The sequence below is a fragment of the Sapajus apella genome, unplaced genomic scaffold (genome assembly GCF_009761245.1).
Source record: "Sapajus apella isolate SASKATOON/1434 unplaced genomic scaffold, GSC_monkey_1.0 scaffold73, whole genome shotgun sequence".
In the NCBI taxonomy this organism is placed as follows: Eukaryota; Metazoa; Chordata; class Mammalia; order Primates; family Cebidae; genus Sapajus; species Sapajus apella.
The window spans coordinates 5,566,529-5,574,750 of record NW_022437013.1 but is presented as its reverse complement, the minus strand read 5'-3'; the positions used below and the strand labels follow the sequence as shown (position 1 = coordinate 5,574,750).

The 8,222-nt window shown below is 39.0% G+C and overlaps 1 pseudogene; it reads left to right on the top strand.

Moving 5' to 3' along the window:
* The first annotated feature begins 3,253 nt into the window (after positions 1-3,253).
* On the top strand, positions 3,254-3,912 carry LOC116531944 (annotated as a pseudogene).
* The last annotated feature ends 4,310 nt before the right edge of the window (positions 3,913-8,222 follow it).

Sequence of the window (8,222 nt, the reverse complement as noted above, 5' to 3'; positions counted from 1 at the left end):
AAATTTTCCACCTAGAGAAGATTCAACCTACTAAAAATGACATTTTCTAGATGTCTTCTAAAGATTTTGCAAATCAGATTTCTACAATCTACCATGTTATAAATAATTTTGAATTTGGAAGCATAAACAATAGTTACACAAGATCCTAGTCTAGTTTGTAAATGTAATTAGACCTAAGGATGAGAATAAAAGTGGAAACCTACAACACACTTCAATTTTGCTAAAGTGAAGGGAAGTATTGAGGCAATTACAGGGTACTTTGGAAAACTCCACAGGCACTTGAGAGCAAGGCTGACTTGGAAGGAAGACAAGCTGCTTTCTTCAGGGTCGCTTTTAGAGGTATCAAGGCAATAAGTAGCAAACAGAAAGACAGAAAGACGGACTTATTCTCACCTTGTAACAAAGCACACACACACACACACACACACACACACACACACACACACACAGAGAGAGAGAGAGAGAGAGAGAGAGAGAGAGAGAGAAAGGGGGGGGCAATGCCTAGCATGTGAGAGTGATCAGATGCTCACTGAAGCTGAATTCTACTTGTGACAGGTAATTCCAGAAACATGTCAGCCAGTCAAGAATCACCAGATGGCATTCAAAATTCAGAATGGCCCCAGACAGAGGCAAGATGTTTATGATACGCTTTTGGGGTTGACTGCACTACAACAACTTTTAGATGTAATAGAATAATTTAAATAATTTTCTGGGGACTGCTTTTAGAATGGATAGGACATTTTTTAATCACTTGAAGTTGCTGCCAAGGGAGACATTAAAAATTGATGGATTGTTTTGAGTGATTTTAAGGAACTGGCAAAGGACCTGTTGAAAGCATAACTTTACTTTGCTCTTCAGATTCACTGCCAAGGGCAATGCCATTATTTTTGCTGGGGGCAAAATCAGTCAGCTTCAGTAACTGAGGCCAAGCAAGCTGTTAGCAGCAGTGCTGGAACATTGTTTCTGAGAAAATATAATTTATATTAAGAATTCCAGGAAGCCAAGAGGTTTCTGGGTAATGTATAAATCACAGAAACATTTTTTACACTTTTCAGACCAAATGTTGCCTCTCTAGTGATGTAATAAATTCAAGAGGTCATTGCTGTCTTACTTCAAGCTGCCTTGAAGACCCAATTGTCTATTTAAAGACATTTAAATGCTCTATTTATCAGAAACGCTCGGAAGTCCTTAAGGAATGACCAGGAGGAGGGGACCCACATCCTTGGATTAGAGCTATTAAAGAGCTGCCTTCTTGTGATCCAGGCATTTTCTCCTTCCAGGAGGGAGTCCTTGCTCCTCATAAGTGCCCCCCCGGGATTTTTTTTTTTTTTTTTTTTGAGAAAGAGTCTTGCTTTTGTCACTCAGGCTGTAGTGCAATGGCACAATAATCTCTGCTTACTGTAACCTCTGCCTTCCAAGTTCAAGTGATTCTCCTGCCTCAGCCTCCTGAGTAGCTGGGATTGCAAGTGCCCACCACCACGTCTGGCTAATTTTTGTATTTTTAGTAGAGATGGTGTACACCATGTTGGCCAGGCTGCTCTCAAACTCCTGACTTCAGGTGATCCACCACCTCAGCCTCCCAAGGTACTGAGATTATAGGCATGAGCTACTGTGCCTGGCCTGCTCCCTGGGACTTTTGAAGCCAGCCTTCTTCCCAGCAACTTGTATTACCAGGAGCTCTATATTCACTAGAAAATGCATTTTTATTAACTTTAGGTCTTCTTGTCTGTTTTGATGTCATCTTTGTCCCCATCAGTAACATGGATCCTTAAGCCAAAAAAATTACTATTTTGTACATGTTAGTTATGCAAAAATAAGCAAAGACAAAAGAGCATAAAGAGGAAAATGTTAAGTAACTATACATTCACCACTACAAGATTATGTCCATGTTACACGTAATGGTTTTAATTTTTCCAAAATTCCAACTTTGCCTTTTCATGCTTTCTTCCTGTCTGGGGTGGCAATTGCACTCCAGCCTAAGTGACTGTGAGACGTCATCTCAAAAAAGAAAAAAAAAAAGCAGAAATTGAACCACTGTTGTTCTCTGAGGCCTCTCTCTAGTGGTAAGCTGGAACCAGCTCATCCCAGCTCATGAAAGTCACTTGTTAAATTTTCAGAAAATGTGTTAGCCAGTTGACGGGTGTCACATTTGTTGCTTGAAGTTGCCTATGGCAGGAGTGTTTATGCAACAGAGATACCTCCAATGAGTTGTTAGATATTTACCAGCACACTATGGCCTCTCTTTCACCAAGAAGAGGGGTAGTGGGGATAGGAATAGGTTTCTCTTCACCATCATTGCAGTTTTCAAAAGGCAACCTCTATTCTCTTTTCAGTCCAGCTCTTGGTGGATAGCTGGGGTGGAGATGATGGTAGGGTCAGTTCAGCTGAAGTGGGACCTTTTTAAGTAGGCCTATGGGAAGTGGCTGGGGCTATTAGACTGCTTTTAGTGGCTGCCTACCATTTCATTGTATCAATGCACCATGACTTTTGGAATCAATCTCTCATTTTGGACATTAGGTTATTTCCAGTTTTTTACTATGTTAAACAATGAGGTAAAGAAAATACTTACTGGGGGTTGGTTGTAAACACACACAAAAAAAAAAAAAGAGAGGAGAACACACTTGTACAGAAATGTTGTGTTTGATGAAGTAAGCCCTCAATAAAGGTTGGCTATTTCTACAATTATGATAATAAGGAAGAGGATTTTTATGTGAGGTTCCCAGGCTCAGTTGAGGGCAAGGATGATACTTATCATCTCTTTCCCCTTACCTTTCTCATCAACATTCTTAATTCTGGCAGTCAGAATTATATCCCTCAGGCAGGAAATTGGAAGCTTCCTCTCTGGGAAATTTGATTGGCTTAAGAGAAAAGACCCACAGATACTAATAATTGTGGGGTTTGCCAATGAAATGGCCAGGTTCACCTAAGGACATAAGGCTAATCAGTCAATAATTGCCCCCGGCATCTCCCCACATGAAGATTTTCAGTTTCCACACTCCTAAATACAAATGAATAGTTAAGGATAGTCAAGCATTGGAGAAAAGTCTTTAATAGAATAAAAGAATATGAAACAAGCATTGAGAAAAGGAACTTGGAAGAAATAGAAATAATGTGGAGAAGAGAAGAAGCCATAAAAATCCCTATAATTAACATTTTCAGAGAGATGCATAGATACATCATGTCCATGAAACATGGATGTTAGAAATGAAAATAAACATTCTAAGAATAAGAATGAGTTCTTGTTTCTGTCTGTGTCAGGGTGGTGCGTGGTCCACACTGAGAGATGGAGATGCTCAGGCTGTGCCCTCAAGATGACCAAGTGGGAGACAGCAGCACCAGTGGTGGCAGAAACCCCTGACATCAAGTTCTTTGGGATGTGGAGCACTGATGCACGGGTCAATGATATTTCCTTTCAGGATTACATCACCGTGGAGAAGTATACCAAGTACCTGCCTCACAGCACAGGGCTTTATGCCACCAAGCATGTCCATAAAGTGCCATGCCTCATCATGGAGCACTTCACCAACTCAATGATGATGAGTGGCCATAACAACAAGAAGCTCATGGCTGCATTGCCAAGCATGCCTTCAAGATCATCCACCTGCTCACAGACAACAACCCTCTGCAGGTTCTGGTGAATGCCATAATCAACAGTAGCCCTGGGAAGACTCCACATACATCAAGCAAGCTAAGACTATGAGACAGCAGGCTATGGACTTGTCCCCTCTGTGCCATGTAAATCAAGCCATCTGGCTGCTGTACACATGTGCCAGTGAGGCTGCCTTCTAGAATATCAAGACCATCACTGAGTGGCTGGCCAATAAGCTCATCAGTACTGCCAAGGGCTCATCCAACTCCTATGCCATCAAGAAGAAGAACAAGCTGGAGCTCATGGCCAAGTCCAGCTGCTGATTTCCTGGCTGTGGCCCAATAAAACCTGTCTGCCTTTTAGGGAGGTCACACGAAAAAAAAAAAAAGAAAGAAAGAAAAGAAAAAAAGTGAGCTCCTAAAAACTCAAACTATTTGAATAGAAATTTTTAAAAATTAGAAGTTTATTTATTATGTATCTATGGATATATTTTAAATTAATCTCTAAGAATATAAAACAAGAGTGCAAAGCGATGGGGAAAAGAAAAAAAAATAGGAGAATTAGAGAACCAATATTTGTTAGGAATGCCCAGAGAGAGAGAACAGAAAAATAGAGGGAAAGAAATAATTAAAGACATAATAAAAGAAGATTTCTCTCCAAACTGAAGGAATTGAGTTTACAGACTAAAGGGCCAACTAAGTATCTAGTACAATGAAGTACAATGACTATATGACACATAGAGACCCATTATTGTGAAATTTCAGAATGCTGGGGATAAGGTCTCCAAAAATTTACCTCTCACTGTTTCTCAGGAAGCCACTGGAACATGTGCTCACCAAGACAAGGGAGTAGCCAAAAGAAGATATGGGGTCCAGGAAGCAGAAGGTTCAACACAAGAAGTTGATAAAGAAAATTCCCAGAATGGAGGTGAAAGGGAAGCCCAGGAAGACAGCTGTGCTGTGGGTTAGAGATAGGTGGATGGTAGGGTCTGGAAAGATAAATCCAGGAAAAATATGGAACCAACAAATTACCTGGCATGTTGACCATATTTAGAAGCATTTTAGGGTACTTTTAGAAAGTCTGGGATTGGGTTAGTACTAACAGGCATACAAAACTAAGATAGTGAAAAAGGAAATCATCAATTCTAAGAAAAAACTAGAGAACTGTGTGTATGTAAGGAAGGGAAAGGGTTAGAAAGAAGCTAAATCATCATATCCCATACAGGAAGTGAATTTTTAAAAAACCACTTAAAATTTATATATCACCAAATAGCAACATAAGCTATAATTCCAGAATTTAGAGTTGCATACCAGAGCAAAACCATAAACCAACTAAGAGACATGAGAATGGTTGCCTTTTAGAAGTGGGACACAGGGATTGGGAGGGTGGAGGTAGCTGTTGTTTTGTTTTGTTTTTTTTTTCAACATAGGACTTTGGTGTACTATCTGTTCAGCTATATGCATTTATTACATTAGTAAGAGTAGTAATTGCTGAATAGTGTTTTGTGGAGTTAATATAATTCAAATAAAGCTCTTAGCACACTACTTGAAGCATATAAATGTCATTTATTTATTTAGACAGAATCTTCTTCTGTTGCCCAGGGTGGAGTGCAGTGGTGTGAACATGCTCACTGCAGCCTCTCTATCTCCTGGACTCATGTGATCCTCCCACATCAGTCTCCTGAGTAGCTGAGAATATAGGGCACAACATCATGCCTAGCTTTTTTTGTTGTTGTTTTTTAACCTTTTGTAGAAATAGGGGCTCACCATGTTGCCCAGGCTGGTCTTGAGCTCCTGGGCTCAAGCAAACCTCCTGCCTTGGCCTCCCAAAGTGCTGGGATTACAGGCAGGAGCCACCATGCCCAGCCAAATGTCACTATTTAAACTCCCTGTTATATAGTATGTACTAAAAAAATCTAAAGTGGAAAGTAGTTATGATATTAGCTATAGAGGCTATGTTTATTTAATCAGGAAGGTCAACCAGCTCTAGTGTTGGAAATCATGTAAAATGCTTTCAGGCATTTTAGATCATTAGGGCTACTTCCTATCTTCTATTCACACACAAAAATTGAGAGCTTTACTATCATTTCCTTTATTCTTCTAAGTCAAGAAAGACATTTGTGTCTTTGTCCTTCTAACATTTAGCCCAGAAGTGAAATGGACTATAACAAAACATGACCTGGTTTTCTTTTGTAAGGCACATGAAACTTTGATGTCTCAGACTAGATGGAGTTTTCTCCAGCTTTGCAAAGGTGTTGACACTTCTATTTGCAAGGCTGAAGACACTGGCTTTCCCTGATAGCTGAGCAACCAAAACTTGGAACTCTGAGGTTAAGGAAATGAAATCTGAACAAACAGATTAAGGATGTCTTATGGTCTTCTCCACATCTAGAAGTGTACCTGGGGAGTTGTTTTTCCCCAAAATTTCCCACATCCAAAAATTTTAAATTCTGCTTTATTTATTTATTTGGGTTTTTTCTTTCCTTCCATTTAATTGCAAACTAGAACCATGCATTGAGACAGTTTGATTTTGATTAAAGGCCTAGTCACACACAATTTGGATAACATTTTTTATTCTCCAGCTGAGTCGAAAATGTATAGAATAAAGACAGCATATAGGTGGTGTGGTTTCCAATAGAAGTCTAGATTGTGGTGTCAGATGGTCCTGGGTTTCAGTCTCAATTCTACCACTTCCTGTCACCTTAAGCAAGTTACTTAACTTCTATGACTCAGTGTTCTCATCTGGTAAATGAAGATAGTAATAGCATCCATTCTCTAAAATTCTTGAGATTAAATGAGATATAGCGTGACAATCACTTCTCACAGTGCTTGGTGCATAGTAAGCACCAGAAAATTGATAAGCAGTTATCCTTATTCCTCTTTTCTCTCTAGGAAACGAAACCAATCCTTTCTATTTGAGGTATGGCAATCAAAAGGTACCCAGTCATTGGATAAAGAAAATGTGATATGTATATACCATGAAATATTATACAGCCATAAAAAAGAATTAAACCATGTCCTTTGCAGCAACATGGATGCAACTGGAGGCCACTATCCTTAGCAAATTAAGGCAGAAACCCAGAAAACCAAATACTGCCATGTTTCACTTATAAAGGGGAGCTAAACATTGGGTACACATGGATATAAAGATGGCAACATTAGACACTGGGATCTACTAGAGGAGGAAGAGAGAGAGGATGGGGGGCAGGAGCTAAAAAACTGCCTGTTGGGTACTATGCTCATTACCTGGGTGACAAGATCATTCATACCCCAAACCTTATCATCATACCGTAAGCCCATGTAACAAACAAATATATACTCTTTAAATCTAAAATAAATGTTTAAATTACAAGAAAAGAGTCTACTCAATTAAGCCTTAGATATATCATCCAAACCAGAAAAGCACAAAAGTTGGAGGCAACCCAAATTATCAAAATTAATACTTTTCATTTCTTCAACCTGGTAAAAGGAAAGCTATCTTTAAAAATTCAACTATGGTTTCTCACCCTGTCTCTGGCGCCCACTAGTGGTAAAATACATGAACTTTTTCCAAGTTTCTGGGTGCATTTTGAAAATACAGTCCAATATTGAAGCTCTAAACTGGGAGAGGTAATTCTTTAAACTGCAGCTGTGATGTTTGTTTTTTAAAACTTGACTCAAATAAAGATGTTACCTATTTTAGCTGTGTTTATCCTTTAAAACTCTGGCTGCTGAAAGTACGCACATGTGCACACACATTTCCTGGGTCAATTTCAGGTCAAACTCTTACAAGAAAATAGTTCTTATTTTAGACTTGGATTCTCTACTTAGACTGGGATGAAAATACAAGATGACTTAATAAAGGACGAATAAGGCACTAGTAGTTACAATCTGGGAGAGTACCAGGCCAGATCTATAGGGACCACACAAGAGCTGAAAAACTCTGACTACGGATTGGCACTGGTAGTTCCCACAGATAACTCTGATGCAGAAAATAGCCTTTTATAGCCTGCACTGAGGAACTTATGGGAAAAGTCATTTGAAGTTGTGTTAATTATTCAGCAAATTATTTTCATATTTTACTTTAAGTTACTTAGATTGTCTCTTTGTAACTGGATGCTTGAGGAAGATTTAAAAGAGATCAAGACAGCTACATTTTCAATCAAAAGACAATCACAAAACCTTCTAATTTGGATTACCATGCAACATCCGGTCAGGGGAAAAAGGAAAGGCCATTTCCGATTCCAGTGGCTTAAGTAGTTTCTAACGTAAAAGTTCTAATAAATGTTTATTTAATCAAAAAGAATGATTAAATTCTTTGTTGTCATGCCTCATGTCGCTTCATGATTTTCTCTATTTTTTCCTTCTTTGTATCTTTTACTATGTATATTGTCACCCCTTCTCCCTCCACCTCTCTCAAACCACTTCTGCTTTATCTTACAGGGTTAGGAGTCAGATTTCAAGTTTCCTGAGACAGCACCTCCACAGAACCATTGAATATACATCATCATTAAATAGTGTATTTCAGAAAATATGACTAAATAACCAAAGTTGCCATGGTTTCAGAGCTCCTAGGAAGGGAGTTGCCTTTCTTGGCTCTGCTCTGAAATACGCTCCCTAACATGCTCAATTTTGCTTTCTCTTTGTTGAACAAT